The sequence below is a fragment of the Rhinolophus sinicus genome, linkage group LG09 (assembly GCF_036562045.2).
Source record: "Rhinolophus sinicus isolate RSC01 linkage group LG09, ASM3656204v1, whole genome shotgun sequence".
Classification (NCBI taxonomy): domain Eukaryota; kingdom Metazoa; phylum Chordata; class Mammalia; order Chiroptera; family Rhinolophidae; genus Rhinolophus; species Rhinolophus sinicus.
This window is the reverse complement of record NC_133758.1, coordinates 75,459,489-75,476,996: the sequence shown is the minus strand read 5'-3', so window position 1 is coordinate 75,476,996 and position 17,508 is coordinate 75,459,489. Positions and strand designations below refer to the sequence as shown.

General features: G+C 34.2%; 1 protein-coding gene and 1 pseudogene across 8 annotated transcripts in view; one reads left to right on the top strand and one right to left on the bottom strand.

Annotated features, from left to right (window-relative positions):
• CACNA2D1 (calcium voltage-gated channel auxiliary subunit alpha2delta 1) overlaps positions 1-17,508 on the top strand; it is a 457,790-nt gene that overhangs the window by 220,179 nt on the left and 220,103 nt on the right. The gene's annotated exons all lie outside the window — the stretch shown is intronic.
• On the bottom strand, positions 3,252-4,832 carry LOC109455362 (peptidyl-prolyl cis-trans isomerase D; annotated as a pseudogene).

The window sequence follows — 17,508 nt, the reverse complement described above, 5'->3', positions numbered from 1 at the left end:
TGAGGGTGATTTTCCAGGAAAGGGGCAGCTGTAGACAGTTTACAGCTAAAGGCTCACAGTAGCTGGGGCCTGGGTGCACCAGACCATGTAAAATTCCAGGTAAAGAGAGGTGGGCAAGCACTAACACTGTCCAATCAATTCATATCATGTTTGGTAACCTGGTAGTATTTGTTACGTAATCTTTGTGAGTTTATGATATTGGTCAGATTATTCAGATACATAATGTATTGTGTAAAGTATTTTTGTGATTGATACAAATTCTCCAGAGATGAATACAAATGTGATTAGAACTGTAAGACCCAAAAAGCAAAATATATACAACACAGATTGACTGAAATTCTCTCTGAGGTTTCAGTATTACTAATGGACACTTCTCTTTCTCACATCTTCTAGCCTTTTCCAACACCCATACCTCCTCCGCTTAGTTCTCAGCACACAGGTTTACATGGTGATAGCTCTTTTCCGCAGTATAGGCAAGCCCTTCTGTGTCATTGCTGTGTCACAGGCACCTCTCTCAGTGCCCGGTTTCTAATGGTCCCTCATATGTATTTGCTGAATGAATGAACAAGGGACACTAGATGTGAATGGAACCACCTTGTATTAGAGATAATTGAATCATTAATAAACATATATACTTTGTGATTCTTTTTATACTATGTTTTATTAAGAAACCTTTATAAAGTGTACATCTCTATTCATACGTGACTTACATGCCTGAGTGCAGGCACGTGCGCTGTCATTTTCCCATGGCAGGTTTTCAAAAGCGACATTTCTCATTGTCTTTTTTATTGCACAATTGGCTGCAGTTAGATAAGCTAAACAGCTTCGTATTCCCGGATCACTCAGTGGTTCTACACCTATTCCTCCTACAGTGTCCTCTTTCATATTCAGCGTTCACCCTCTTTTTCAGAATGTATTATGTTCAAAATATAGAATAGCCTCTAAATAGGATATGCTCACAAACAGGCAACACTTTATGGCAGAAAAAGTATGATAGTGAAGGGTCATAATAACGGTGTAAAAGAAAATTCATCAATGCATTTTTAATAATGTTTTATAGAGTACTTTGGTTCAAATTGAAAGCCATGCGATTAATGCATCAGAAGTCATTCTTTATTCATCAGGGAGAAGAGAGATGTAAGGCTAAACTCAACTGTTGTGTTTATTCTTTTTCAAGATAGAAATATTCCTTTTTAATGAAAATATATGCTTACTATTAAAAGAAATAAGATAGTATTGAAGATTGTGGGATAAAAATAAAAAGATCTAATTATTTCAACACTCAAAAGTATACCCTTTTAATATTATGATGCATGAATATATGAATATTTTATATTTATATGAATTTTATATATTTATATATGGTAGATGGATATAAATATTTACATCTTTCTTTTTTGCTAAACAATACATTATATATACATTCTCTTTGGGTTCATAAGAAAAGGTTAAAGAGACAATAATTTCCATACCATATTTTGCTGCATTGTGTTTTTAACATATATGTATATGTGTGTGTGAACACACATGCATATGTGTTTTAAATATTTTTCCCTAGTTTAGGATAACTATATTAGTAATTTGCCCACAACCCCAGGCATAAATACCTTTCTGACTTCTGTCTTATAGATTATTTTTGGTTATTCTTGTGCTTTATAAAATGAAGTCATGCAGTATGCATTCTTTTTGTATCTGTCTTTTACAGAGCATACTACCTTATATATTCATTTATATGTTGATTTGTATTAAGTAGTAATTTCTTACGATTATACCACAATTTGTTTATCTGTTCTCCTACTGATGTACTTTTATGCTGTTTCTAATTTTTTTCTTGCTGTTATGAATGAAGCTGTGGTGAAAATTTTTCTATAAATATTTTTGTGGACATACATTGTTCTTTTGTGTTTGTGGCAGGGTGGGCTATGTATTTAGGAGTGGAGTTGCTGGGTCATAAGATACGAATATGAGTAACTTCACACGATACTGTCAAAGAGGAAAACTCAGTATGAAAGTGTTTCCTGGCTGAAAAAATGTTAATCCTTTCTAATTTCTCTCTCGTAATGTAAATAGGGTTAAAGATGAGGTGTTGAGAAGCAATTGGAATCTTTGCCCCTGTATATGGATATGTCATATAAAGCCATCTCTCATAAAGCCAGTATAATTCATATCTGAATAAAAGCTTTTAGTTGAATTATCTTAAAACATTTTTATGTGTACCCGAGCCCCTAAACTCATGGTCTTTTTGATAAAATAAATCTAATGACTTTAATAGTTAACATTAGTTATAACATAACCTAACAAGACATTTTGTTTTCATTAATTTTTCTAAATTGTGTCTGTTTCCTGCTGTTCTTATGAACTTTTCTAACACAGAGACAAAATACACATATGTAATCAGTACTTATGCAATTGGCTCTTTAATGCAAATAACTAATAAGCAAATACAGGCCAGGAAAAGCAAAATAAGTCAGTGAAAATAATAAAATACATAAATAAGACCTCACTTTTTGAACAAGTTGACATCACAGAGGACACAATGCCTGTGACCATGACAGCTGTGAACTGTCAGGAATGTCTGGGATGCTTCCATCTGTGTCTGCGTGTTGGTTCTCACATTATGGGCAAGGAGATCCAAACTTTTTCTTGCAAATGTGAAGAAAATGAGAAGAAATTGTAGGAACCCCAATTCAGGGTATTAAATGCAAATCCTCACAAAGCCAAATTTTCATAATGGATTGGGTATATGTATATAATTTGAACCTACACAAATTTTTGTGATTGTGTAGACTCAATTTTGAATGAAAGTGGTGGTTGAAAACTCCAACTTCACTGAAGCAACATAGTATTGAGGAAGAGGATTACCATGTGTTAGGTTTTCTCTACATTAATCCGTTTTCCCTCTCTCTCTCTCTCTTTTCTTTCTTTCTTTTCTTTCTTTCTTTCTTTCTTTCTTTCTTTCTTTCTTTCTTTCTTTCTTTCTTTCTTTCTTTCTTTCTTTCCTTCCTTCCTTCCTTCCTTCCTTCCTTCCTTCCTTCCTTCCTTCCTTCCTTCCTTCCTTCCTTCCTTCCTTTCTTTCTCTCGGGGGGGGGGGGTATTTTATGACACTTTTATTAAGTGTGAACTCATATCAGTATTCCTAAACTGTAAGCAATGAGGAACTGAAGTATCAAAAGGTACACATTAGGGGTTGTATATAACAGACAAAACCCCTTTGATTTTCTTATTGCCTTTATACAAGCAATGTATAATATTTAAGCAAAACTGAATTCCTTATTAAGCAAACATTTTGCATATGCTGCCTTCTCTTTATCTTTCTGTGCCTTTATCTTTTGTTTGACTTTCAGCAGTTCTGCCTGGATAGCTTGTCTTCTGTTGCTGTCTCCTGAGCTTTCTTCATTTCAGCCAATGCTTGATCGTATTCTTTTAATCCTTGCCATCCTTGAGCTCAACTGTACAGTGCTTTGGTATTTGATGGGTCTATTTCAAGAGCCTCCAAACAATGTCGATTGCTCCCTACCAATCTGACATCTTCAGTTTACAAGCACCAACATTTAGCAGGCAGTTTAAAGCTACAGGTTGTAGTTCAATGTATCTGCCTTCTCAATAAAAGCCTTTGAGCCTTCCACACATCTTAAAACTTTTGTATAGTTTTTAATGGCCATCTCCCAGTTCTAGGATTTGAAAGAAAGTGTTTCCAATGTTTTTTTTTTTTTTTTTAAGTACTCTATTATTAATAATATTTTATCTTCATCTTTTAAATCTATATCTGCATCCTCGGGGAAATCTGGGTGACTGTCACCAGAGCCGTCCTTTGGGAATGTTCTCCAATCATCCCCTTCTTTCAATTCTCCACGTTCTCCAATAATGCACAATTTGGCTGGTTTTTCACCTTTCACTTCTACACTTTCCAGAATTCTTGCCACACCCATTCCTTTAATTACTTGGCCAGATACCACATGTTTCCCATCCAGATGAGGAGTTGGAACTATTATGATAAAGAACTGAGAACCATTCATATTGCAGCTTGCATTTGCCATGCTCAATAAATCCTCTTTGTCATGTTTATCGTATTAGAAATAATAGAAATTTCCATCTTCAAATGTTTCAACAGAAATATTTTCTTCACCTGTCCCATTCTGATTTGAGAAGTCTCCACCCTGAATTATAAATTACTTAATAATTTGATGGTGGGGCTGCCAGATGGCTTAGTTGGTTAGAGCATGAGCTCTGAGCGGAAAGGTTGCCAGTTCGATTCCCCCAGGGGCCAATGAGCTGCACCCTCCACAACTACATTGAAGACTATGAGCTGCTGCTGAGCTTCAAGAGGGACAGCCGGATGGCTCAGTTGGTTAGAGTGTGGGCTCTCAACAACAAGGTTGATGGTTCAGTTCCCGGATGGGATGGTGGGCTGTGCCCTCTGCAACTAAAGATTGAAAACGGCGACTGGACTTGGAGCTGAGCTGCCCCCTCCACAACTAGACTGAAGGACAATGACTTGGAGCTGAAGAAACACACTGTTTCCCAATACTCCCCAATAAAATTAAAACAAAACAAAAAAATCAAAACAGATAAAGCTTGAAAATTAAAAAAGAAAAAAAAAATATTTGATGGAACGGGCATCCTTTCAAATGGAGAATTTTCCTAGTGTTGGATCCAATGCCTTTTTCTCCTGTACACAATGCACAAAAATTGTCTGAAGTTTTGGGTATGGGTACAATATCTGCAAACAATTCTAAGGCAATTTAACGAACTTGTTAACCTCCGATGTCCATGTTGTCCATGTCAAAGAAGCCTCGGGGGTTACTGGGCTTGGAGGACTTAGCTTGGGGCATGGATAAGACATTTTGACTTGTACTTAGAAGTGGGCTCAGAGCACCTCGTGGCTGCCCAGCAGCTGAACCCCCTACATAATCCCTTTTCTTTCCTTGATGGCAATCCAGAGGGCAAAGGCATGCACTCTCCCTCCCTTTGTTTCTTCTCTCTCTCTCTCTCTCTCTCTCTCTCTCTCTCTCATTTTCACTCGCATATATCTGACTGGTTTGAATGTAAATGGAAGGGACCAGCTTGTTTTCCCATGATCATACCAAACTAGATGATAACCCAGGCCTGTTAAAAGTTCTACATGCACACCAATGCCTGGCTCCCACCCCCAGACACTCTGATTTAACTGGTCTGAGATCTGACTGTGGTATCGAGGCATTTGTAAGCTCATTGATGTGGTATCGAGGCATTTGTGAGCTCATTGATGACAGTGACTGGGATTCTTCTCTCTATTCCCCAAATTCATTACAGACCCTGGCATTTAATAAAAGTTTTTTTCAATGTGGGTTAAAAAAATGCTGTATATCATTTCCTTTATTCCATATCTATACATTATATATATATATATATATATATATATATATATATATATATATCATATGTATGTAATAGTTTCACTAGACATCACTGACATTCAGATAACAAGCTAAGTTAAAAAATAGTTAGAATCACTGAGTAGTAGGTAGATAGATGATAGATAGATGATTTTTAAAGAGATATAAGAAGGATCAAAGAAGTAGCTTAATTGTCTTCTTGGAAATCTTGCTTTATTGCATATTGTGTTAAAGGTAATTGTAGTTAAATGTTTAATTGTTCTGTAAATGGTTTCTAACTCGTCTGTGTCATTTCTATGGCACATCCATGTAACAACAGAATTTGTGGAGAATGACCAGGTTTAACAAAGCCTTTAGGTGCTTGTAACATATCACAGTGCATTAAAAGTAAATATTTTACCACAAAATAAAAGGACCTTTTGTAGTTCATTATTTTGCCTCATATATTAGAAAATTATATGCCTGTCAATTCTAGTCTTTGCAGTAGAATGCCTTACATTTGTGTTGTGATTTATGGTTCACAAAGTTGTAGCACATACATGATTTTCAATACTTCTAATATTCTTGAAGTATAAAAATTCGTTTATTTAGAATTGTATTCTGAAGAAACTAAACATCAGATACATTATTCAGAGAACCATGGATAGAGTGAAATTAAAGATATCCTATTTCTATTCACCTCATAAATTACCCTTAAATTTTAGATTTTTTCTTTGAACATTACCAATTATTGTATCCTGCCACAATAACCATGTTTTTTAATTGAATAATTTTAATAAAGGTTCATCTCTATATAAATTTTAATCTCTAATGAAGAAACATATTTTCTGTTACAACAATCAAGTCATTTATGTGATAAGTGCTTAAGACTAACCACTATTGTGTATTGGTTTGTTTTTATCCAGTACTTTGATTTTTTCAATTTATATAAGAAAAGGATATATTTTTCTTAAAAAAAAAAATTGAGGATGATACGATCTATTTATCCCTAGATAACGCCGTCACTGAACTCTCCATAAAAGAAAAAAAAAAGTATTATTTTAAACCTGTGCTACTTTCTTTCTATTCTACCATATCCTCTTTCATTTTACAGCAACTGACCTCTCCATTCAGACATATAATAGAGGGTATCAGGTGGGAATTTCCTTAATTTCTTTGAGCAACTTATTCTCATCTATAACTATGTTCATTTACCACCTTTATTTCTGACTCAGGTGAATCATACTGTATTTTGTTCAAGTCGAGTAATCTCTTGTTATTTGGATGTCATTCCCCACGCTTTAATGACTTTGCTCTTTTTTATCAAGTATTGCTATTTTCTATTGTTATTTCTTTAAAGGAAATAAATCTACAAACAAACCAACTAGTGAACCATTAAAAAAGAACAATAAACAACAATATCTCTAGGCCCTCTGGGCCTATATCATCTCAATTCTACCTCCTTGCTATTTCTTGAATCTTTTCCAAATCACCATTTCTAATGACCCTGGTTAGATCTGAGGTATCATCATTTTCTTCCCGTTATATTAATGCAATAATTATCCAACAGGGTTCCCCCTACCTGGGTATGTCACTCCTGTTTATCTTTCCAAGCATCTGCCATAGAATTCTTCAGTGACATTGTCTTGATGATAAAATCCAAACCTTATAGCATCTTCAACTGGCTGTTAATATGAGACACTTCTTGTCTGGGAATTTTGGCTAGGCCCCAAAACTGAGGTTCATGAGTGCCAAGTATCCCTCCTCTAAAGAGAGTTATGTTAGACTATGTATGTAGGATTTGCAAAATGGTTCCAAGTCTAGTTTCAGCTTTAACTAATGTCTTACTTTGAGGCTAGGTACGTACTAATAAAAAGCAAAGAGGATACCTGATGGCAGTCAAGGTGTCCCTAACAAAAAGAGCTTGGCTGTGGATTACCAGAATCACAGGCTAGCTGGAAAAGGAATCCCCCTTTCTATGTGATCACTTTTAGAGATCTCTAGTGAGGGAATTTCTCTAGAACGGCTAAGGCTTCCCAAGAAACAGACTTAGCACTGGGATTTCTTCACACCCACCGTTATCAAATTGTAACTCTCTGCATATGAGGAAGACCTTTTCTGTCATTATCTCTCCTTCCCATGAGCCAACTATTAAGGGTTGCAGCAAGTGAAGGAGGGTAGTTAAAGAGCCTGGTGAAAAATAGTGCAAATTATTTTGTAAGCTTCGTTGCCTGAGTCAGGACAAACTTCAATAGGATTGAAATGTTCAATTGATAGAGATTTCATTAGGCCAGAGGGGTTTTATTAATACCTGAGAGTGATTAGAAAATTATAGGATCTGGAGGCAATAACATCCTATGTCATGGAAAGGAAATTTGACATTGTAAGAAAGAAAGGCAGTTAACTACACTTAACGGTGTCCTAAAAACCTATTTAAAAAAATAATCCAGTTCTGATAACAAGCAAGATCTTTAAATATCTGTACCCTACTATCTAACCTCATCTTTCATCATCAGCCCTCCAATTCCAAACTCTATGCCTTAATCAAAATACTTTGAACAGACATCATTACTTTCCTTACTTGATTAACTCCTCCTGTTTGATCTTAAGACACAGCTCAGAAATTGCCTTCTCCCTGGGTCCTCCCCTAATGTTAAAGCCTACCCCATTTTACATTAGGCATTCCGTTATGCGTTCTCATGGCACACTACTCACTTCCATCCAATTGGTCATCAACCTGGATAGTGGTGGTCTTATCTATCTGTCTTTGCAGACTATGTAATTCTTCAGTGCAGGGACTCTGTTTCATAGCTGCTTCCCTGACACCAGGTGCAGTGTCTTTGACAGACTGTAGGTCAAATGATTTTGTAAATGAAAGTTAATCAATGATACCATTGAATCGAGATGTACTGTATATCTGAAAAAAATATTTTGAGTATAGTTCACTAATTAAAAATTTTTAAAAATGCAGATAAAATACTTTGTGTAAATAGGAGAGTGAAATTCAAACTGTTGCCTTTGCTATTATGATTACGTTCACGTGACTGCTTGGAAGAACACGCGTTCCCTCTCACTCTCATTCTCTTACTCTCTCGGCCTCGTCACTCTCCATCTATCAAGTATTTTCAGTCTCTTATCTCATTCTAGGATAACATTTGAGGATTCTTCTTTATTACCTACAGAAGATTTTCCTCTCTTTCTTCTTCCCTTCTCCCTGATCTGACCTTTGCCAAATATTGTAATTGATGCCCTTTCTCATAATCTGAGAATGTTTTCTCAATTATGTTTTCATTAAAAGGTATCATAATATATATCAAATAAAAATACAAAGTGGTTTTGTTTGCCCTTTTTTCTGATTAAGATTTCTAATGATTCTGCTTTGACTTTAGCTTACTAGCTACAATTCATTAAAAAAAAAAGATTTAAGGAAAAATGAGCTTGAGATCTACCATGTAAATACCTCAATCATTGCATGGTATTTCCATATGTGCACCTACATGCAAATCATTAAGGGGGAAAAAAAAGTTCATTTTTGCTGTTTCCGGTTGAGAAATTGAGATCTATTTTTCCTAACTCTGTATGAACTTGAAGAAGTTTATTTACTTGTGATTTGTTATTTTGACACAAAGCATGATGACATTTGTCATCGTGAAGGGCAGAGTTGAGATAATCACAGGAGCTCTTGTGCTGTGACAAGGCTACCAGAACCACTGCAGGCAGGCTGCCCCAGCTGGAGGTTGCTGATGGTAACGGATACCCAGCTCTACTGAGCAGCTCATGGGGGAACAGTGGAGAGCCTGCCAGAGACTGGTGCCAACTCATGTGGCGATGCATAGGACTTTTAGCAGCTACTTTGAAATCTTACTCTAATAAGGTTGGTTAATTTCAGAAATGTAATTCAATATACACTTCCTCATTTAAGGGGATTTGCTACGAGAGCAAAGTATGCATAATTGATGCCAAAAACCTTTTTTTATTAAATGTATGGGGTGATACTGGTTAATAGAATTACATAGGTTTCAAGTGTATGATTCTATAATACATCATCTATATATCACATTGTGTGTTCACCATCCAGTCAGTTCTTCTTCTATCACCATATATTTGACCCCCTTTACCCTTTTCTGCCTTCTCCTCCCCCTTCCCTCTGGTAACCACTAAACTTTGTCTGTGTCTAAGAGTTTTTGTTTGTTTGTTTTGTTCATTTGTTTCAGTTTTATATCCCACATATGAGCGAACGCATATGGTTCTGGACTTTTTCTTTCTAATTTATTTCACTTAACATGATAATCTCAAGTTCCATCCATGTTGTCACAAATGGCAGTATTTTATCTTCTCTTATGGCTGAGTAATATTCCATTATATGTATGTACCACATCTTCTTTATCCAGTCATCTATCAAAGGACGCTTGGGTTGTTTCCATGTCTTGGCCATCATAAATAATGCTGCAATGAACATAGGGATACATGTCTGAAAGCAGTTATATAGATATTATTCTATTTTTTAAAATTCATAAAATAAAGTTGATAAAATACACATCATAGACAAAGAGGATATTTTGAAATATTTATAAATATTATCTTGGATTTCATTCAGGACCACAAAATGAATTTTCAGATTATAAAGCAGCTAATCAAAGATGAAGTTATCACATATCAAATTTCCTAACTAGCATGCTAAATACATTTGTTTTTAATAACACACATGCTTCAAATATTGAATTTGGTTAGATTTGAGGGGAGGATAAAAACTCAAGCATTCCACAAGGTTTCTAAATCATTGCCAAAATGATTTAGAAAACTCTAAACTAAGAAAGTTAGCACATTAATTTATTTATACTCACTGTAATGTAGTTTGCATTTCCATCGATTATGGTGTGTTCTGGTGTAATACATGTTTTACTTAGATTCATTTTTAATGTATTAGATTAAAAGTTGCACTACATAAATGAGATTTTATTTTGTTCATGTTACATCTTTTTAAGACTTAAAAATACCTCCCACAATCCCACACATCTCAAAAGATTTGGCAAACTACAATGAAAGCAATTATTAATTCCAAAGACTGCTAAAATATCCCAGATATCTGTCAGTTTGCCCAGGACTATTTTGGACACACATGGTAGAAGAGATTAATTGGATATTGTCATGAGGCCCTTAGTCATCAAAAAATAGATAATGTGTAAATGTGTATTGTTTGAAGTTACTTCAGAAATATTTCCAGCTCTAACACTAACAGTGTTTAAGCATTCTTTTACCTGTTTGGTCTTGTTTAATATTTTGGATTATGAGGGGTTAGAGCCCTGGTAAAATGCAGTTCTCTATCCAAATCTAGCTATAAAGTTTCAGGTTAAATCTTTGTGCACCCTTTGAGGTCTGCACACAGCTCACCAATATAATCTGGCAGAAAAAGCATCTGGCAAAGGGAATTAGGAATTAGAACAAAAGGAATCTAGTTTCAGTTTAACAGATGATTTGAGGGTGACTTGATAAAATAATCTTTTATTTCAAGGAAATCATAACTAAAATATCATTAATCAACTAACATTTTCTATGTAGGTCAGAACAGATACCATTGTACAAGAGAGTAATACTTTTGGGAGGCACTCTGAAAGGTATAGAGACAGAATTTGTGTGTGTGTGTGTGTGTGTGTGTGTGTGTGTGTGTGTGTGTAGTTTTTGTTAGATGGTACAATACATTTTTTAAAAAGGAAATAGCTGCTCGAGTTATTATCATTTGAAGACCTACATAGAAAATACAGAAACAATGGAGAGTTATTGAATAGAACACAGGAAAATCTACCAGTCAGTTGACCTGCAGGCATAGGGAGTTGATTTAATACATACACCCCGACTATTTCAACTCCTGACATGTACATTTTGGAACCAACTCTGAAGCATCTTGAATTCTTACTTTGTTTTCTTTGCTGGTTCAGTTGATCCTTCTGTCTAACAAACAGATGATTCTCAAGGACTGGACCTCAAATCCCTTGGCCATTCTCTTTTATATTCTCTTTCTATGATCACATTTAATATTTTCACGTATAAGAAGATAACTAACAAGTCAATACTTTCATGTTCTCTAAGCACTAGTTTCCCATCCCCAAACATTGAAATCTCTACCTAGTTTCCCAGATTCCATATGCACCTCAAAATAATAAGACTGAATTGAAAATTAAGCTTCCCTATTATTAAAAAACATTTTTTACTATCCAAAAATGAGAAATTGTCAATGATGTCTCTTTTCATTTATTCTATATATACATACCTCCTTGAAGTGTCTTCTTCCTTTCCTCACACAATCCAGAATTGCCTCAGAATTGTAGCTTTATTTTACCATATGCAGAGTAATTCTACTTTTTTTAGCTTGATTCCCAAACTTGAATGTATAAACCCAATTAGACACTTAGCTAAACAAAATGAACTTCTATTTGACAGGATTTAGTCTCCTTAGAAAGAATTCATTATTTGTAGGAATAACTTTCTGTAAAAATATTTAGCTCTCCTTACTTTGCTTCTTCCCTATGCAGTCTCCATACTCCATTTAGACTCAAAAATTGAAATCAACTCTTTTTCAGTCTCTCTTTTCTGCATGGCACAGACCATGTACATCTTCATTTCTTAAATTTTCTTCCACCTTTAGAGATCCATTTCATTAGCCAATAAAAAAAAAAAGTATATATATATATACACACATATGTATTATATATGTTTACACATATATGTGCCATATATGTATGCATGTATTTTCTGTTTAATTAGCTAGAGACCTTGCACCCTTTTCGGAAAGGGTGTGTACACCTTTAATTCAGTAATGATACCTATTGATAAGGCTATTATGAAATTACCCAACACCATGATTGGCATTCAATGCTAAGTGATTAAATGTCATGTTCCATTTATTTATTTATGTACCCTTTGGATCCCATTGAATATTAAGTGAATTAGTATACTACATTAGTCATGCTATTTTTTTTAAAGCAAATTTTCTTCTGTGTTTTTCTACATTAAATTGTAAAATTCTTGAGGGCAGGAATATATATATGTGTCTGGGTGTGTGTGTGTGTATACACACATGTATTATACACACACACATCATGGCAAAGTAGAGAGGGCTACAGATTAGTCATACATTTTAAAAAATGCATGAAATTCTGAAAATCTGACTTTAATCAGTTCTTTGTAGCGTGTGGTTAATTTTCTTTCTTTTGTTTTTTGGTGGGTGTGAGACTTTAGCTTTCAGTACGTCGTGATAATCTTGATAATCTTTCTTTGGGTTTCTAAAATGAATGTGAGTCCTAATTGAGAGAAAATTATATGTAAGACTATATATTGCAGCCTGTTTCTTTGAACTATATCCATTAATATTATAATTTAGTTTTCTATTTACTTTTTGTTCCTGTTTTTTTATTTGCTGCTTTCAAATTCCTACTGTGCTTGAAGTTTACTACACATACACACACACACACACACACACACACACACACACACACACACACATGCATACATCCACACACATGCCCCTTTATAAGAGAAGGAAATTAGTTGGGTTTATTCATGTTGTGAATTTGTTTGACTTCTTTTTTTAATTACTTTGATTTAAAAAAATCCAAAATACTATTAAAGTCAAGTTTTCCCAGATAGAAGGTGGAAATGAGTGGAAAGAAAAACCAAAGGTTCTGTACAGGATAATACTGAAAGCAACTTGTCTGTGTTCTTTGAGTTTGAAGGTGGTGATTAGGTTTTCAGATGTAGAGACGTGTGAGACAACCTAATTAAACACCTTTCTGCTGAAAAGCAGCTCCATAAATCCAGATTGCTTTGGGAAACTCTCAAAGCTTTTATCAGAAAACTAATATTGTAAAAGTCTTTTAAAGTAACATCTTTTGAAAAATTATTTCCCAAACTGGAAATATAAAGATATTTAAGTAAGTATGCACACTAGAATAGATGCAAAAATATATCTTAAATAGTATAAAATATACAGTCAATATGTGTAAGCACATATTTTATACTAATAGTTAAAATAAATTAATTTAATGACTTTATGACCGCTTAGCTCTTAGATTTCTCATTACAAATCCTTAATAAATAATTATATATTAGGCACATCATATGGAGATCAGAATGAGGAAAGAAAAGCAAATCTTTGTATGTTGTAGATTTATTGGAGTTGTGCATAAAACCTTCATCTTCTTTATGATCAGAGTATTTATTATTGCCCTCATTAGCAGTATACTTATTAAATGTGAATTGTTTGCCTGTAAAGATAATGGAATGTATTTTGTAATTTTGTAGTATCATTCAATAGCATACCTTCCTTTCTATCAAAAATATATTTTAGTTGTCCTTATTGACTTTTTAATGCCCAGACAGGTCCTTTATATCATCCAGTTTGTGGTTCTGTAAAATGAGAGAGATGGACCCAATGACCTCTAAGATCCCTTCTAATTTTTGACAACATATGATTGTATTTTGATTTTTTGAAATCATGTCAGGAGGAAATGGTGATGGGTTTAAGGATATTGAGAAAATTCGATTATTCTATTGAAAATAATCCAAAGTTCTATCAGAGAATATTTAAGAAGATGCCATTGCAATTTGAAGAGAGCATGAGATTGCAATTAGGTAATGAATGAGTAAAGGTGGTATAAACAAATGCATACTCTATTGGGTTGATTGAATTTATCTTTCTGGGAATTGAATATGATGGTCTTTTATATTACAAGTGAGATATGAGGAAAGTTAATGAAGCTGAATCCTCATTAGGTGGCCATGCTTTTCTGCCTGTTTGAATGATAGCGAAGGATTGCTATTGTCTTTTAGTAATTAATCTCCTTTATGCAATAGAACAAACATTTTTTTTAATTTAAAATGACTTATTCAAAGTTAATACAATTATGAATATGAAGCAATTAAACATTGGCCCGCGTTCACAATAAAAAAAACCAAAACTCATTGATAAACTGAATTCTTCATGCATAGAACAAGGGCAGTAGAATCTTGCTATGTAGATGATTCTTTCTTGGAGATGAAAAATAATACCATTTTGGCTTCTGAGGTTATTGGTGTGTGTTATAAAATTTTGCAGCTCTGCCTCTTAAAAAACATGCACTAAAGAGTCTAAAAATGGCAATTTTTCATGATTGGACATCACACTGTTACATTGCGAACTCTTTAACAGGTAATTTTTTTTCAAGGTAGGGTAGGCTTAGATAATTCTTTCACATTACGAATTTATTCTAAATCACTTACCTTTGAAATATACCTTCTGTAATAAAGTTTGTGGCTCCTATCCTTCCATTTATTAATGTAAACTTTTAGTTCATCCATAATTTAAAAAGATAACTTCAACTCTTCCTAAAGCAAAATCATGTCTCTCCCTTTGAGTAGCCCTAATGCAGCTACTACTCTCATCTATGTCTTTCCAGAAGTAGCATAGTGGAAACTCAATAACAACTCCATGGATGAAAGTTGAGTTTTTCCTACAGAAACTTTGCTTGTGTGAGCTCTTCTCTCTTCTGTATCCTTTTCTGTGAGAATCAAGTTCTTCTGTACTCTTCCATTACTCTCCAGGATCCACTGCTCTGAAACTTGACCCAGACGTGCCATAATCAGGTGGTAACTCTTATTCTGAAATCATCCTTTGTTCTCCTTTGCTTTTGAACTGCTGAGAAATTTCCCATTTTCTGGTATCCTGTTTGTCTCTCATCTATATGCTCATTTGTAGTAATTCCATGCTAAGAAAACTCATAGTGATTATTACCATAGATATTTCAATTTAAGAGCACTTAGGAACAGGTAATACATGTTTAGTCCAAATGAGTGAATCTCGGATGGAGAAACTTTCAAGCACTATTGGCCAAGCAGGGAAAAATTTAAGCACAAATGCAGCCTGTTCTGTCTTTCTGGAGTCCTACTCATGAGTCTCTGTTTCTCTGCTTACCCATTAAATAATCCCGTTAGTATTCTGCCTATGTGTTAAGTAAGACCACAGACTAACTGATGTAAACAAGAGTTAAGTTCCTATGGTATCTCATCAACATTATAACAAAACAATATTATTCGAGGACCTGACACTTTTCTAGATCACTTATCCAGAAATCATGCATTCTGTTTCCTTTGCCATAACTTGTTACCCAATCTGGAGATAAAAATAGGATATAATAAACTTTAAAAAACGTTTTTCTCTGAACATACTTCTTTGAGACTCTCTCTGCATATGATCATAACCTTTTATCTCTGTCAGGTCTGGGGCATTTTTGAGCCTACTGAGTTGGTTTGGTTCATGCCCCAGTAATTCCAATGACAGGAAATCCCCTGCACCCTCCATTTCGCTCCACTCTATAACACACATCAAAGTTGCACTGCCTTGTGTTTTTAGTGCCTTACAGAAATTTTGGTGAAATGATTTTTAGTATTTTCTTTCAAGAGTCTTTGGGGCCTGGGATAAAAACACTTAGAGGTATATTAAATAGGCTTCACTCAGAAATAATCTTGTCCACATTTTTCAAATATGACCCATTTCTTTAGAGCAGATGAGTTTGTTTCTATTTCCCCTTTCTTTTGGATACATTATTTTCTTAAAAGCTCCTAGATACCTTAGGTAAATGAATCCCCACAGGAACATCTCATGTGCCCTCCCAAAGTGTGTCAGAGAAAATAGTCTATGTGGCAAAAGTAAGCATCATCCTTCCCCTTCACTCGCCTTTTTGATTATAGATATCATAGATCCTTCTGGAAGAAGTAAGGATTAATCGAGTTTCTGAGGAGGAAACCCTACCTCGCCTACACATTTTTTGTTTGTTTTGATCTGATCTTTTATTTTAGTGTTGATATTCATTCTTATTGACAATAACACTATTGAGTTATCAGGGTGGGTAACGCTTACCTTGAATCTTTATCTCATAAAGCTATTGTCCTGGCCTATGAATGCTGCAGCAAAACAGTGGAATGCAGTGAGGAGAGAAAAATGATCACTTGTAAAAATGTTACTAATTTAGAAAGTGAACAAAAAGTCTAATAAATGCTGAAGGAAACTTTTTAAAAATACTTCATTGGTTGTTTGATACATAGCTGAGCTACTCTCTATTGTACAGTGAATGAGAAGGAATTACTCCATGTTCATAGTTATTTTTTCAATTATGTGATATTGAGAGCAGGGTAGTATAACTTCTTTTATCAGGTGGGATGGTGCAAGGGATCTGGAATAGGTAACCTTATTCAAATTCCATCTCTTTCACCACTTTCTCCTAGTCAAGCACCTTATAGAAATTATCCCATTTATCTTTCCTACACAATTAGTAGATACTACCATTAGCTCCATTTACAGAGGAGTAAACAGGCTTCAGAAAGCAGGTAATGTAAGGCAACTTAAACTCTCTGAAGTCTGTTTACTCCTGTATAAATGGAACTAATGATACCAGTATCTATGGAGTATGTAAGAAAGATATTAATAGATGGGATAATTTTCTGTGAGGTGCTTGGCAAAGAGTAACTACTGGAAAGATGTCAGTCTTTATTGTTATTTATATCTTATTTTGATGGTCAACTGAGATACCATCTTTAAATACATTTCATAAATTGTAAAGAGCTATGCATATTTTAACTATGATTCTTAATGAATATCATGCACATCATATAATGAATATACAATTTTAATTTTTCTTAAAATTAAATAAAATAAACCATTTGGAAATTTCCATTTGAGAGCTAAGGGTTTAAAATGTTGTCATTTCTTAGAAATTTATATCCAAGAAATATGAGCAGAAAATTATAGGATAATAATAGAATTATTAAGAGAACTTTGATAATTTCATTTTCTGTTACATTTTTTACTGAAATTGTTAAAATTCACGAGAACAAGGAGAAATAATACTTGTATTACTCAAGTTAACGTAAAAACTAAAGAACTGCTTTATATTTTATAGCAATTTAAAAACACATTCTCTAGAAAGGAGGGAAACAAGAATGACATGTTTTTTTTCAGATTAGTAGTTTCTGATATTAAAAAAAACCTAGTAAATTGCATATTTTACGGATCTGATTGATTGATTTGCATATCATAGTGATTTTCTAAATCCTGGGAAGAAAAATTATACGAGTGGGAGAGGAGCACACAGTACACACTTTTATGTACCACAGAATATGTGAT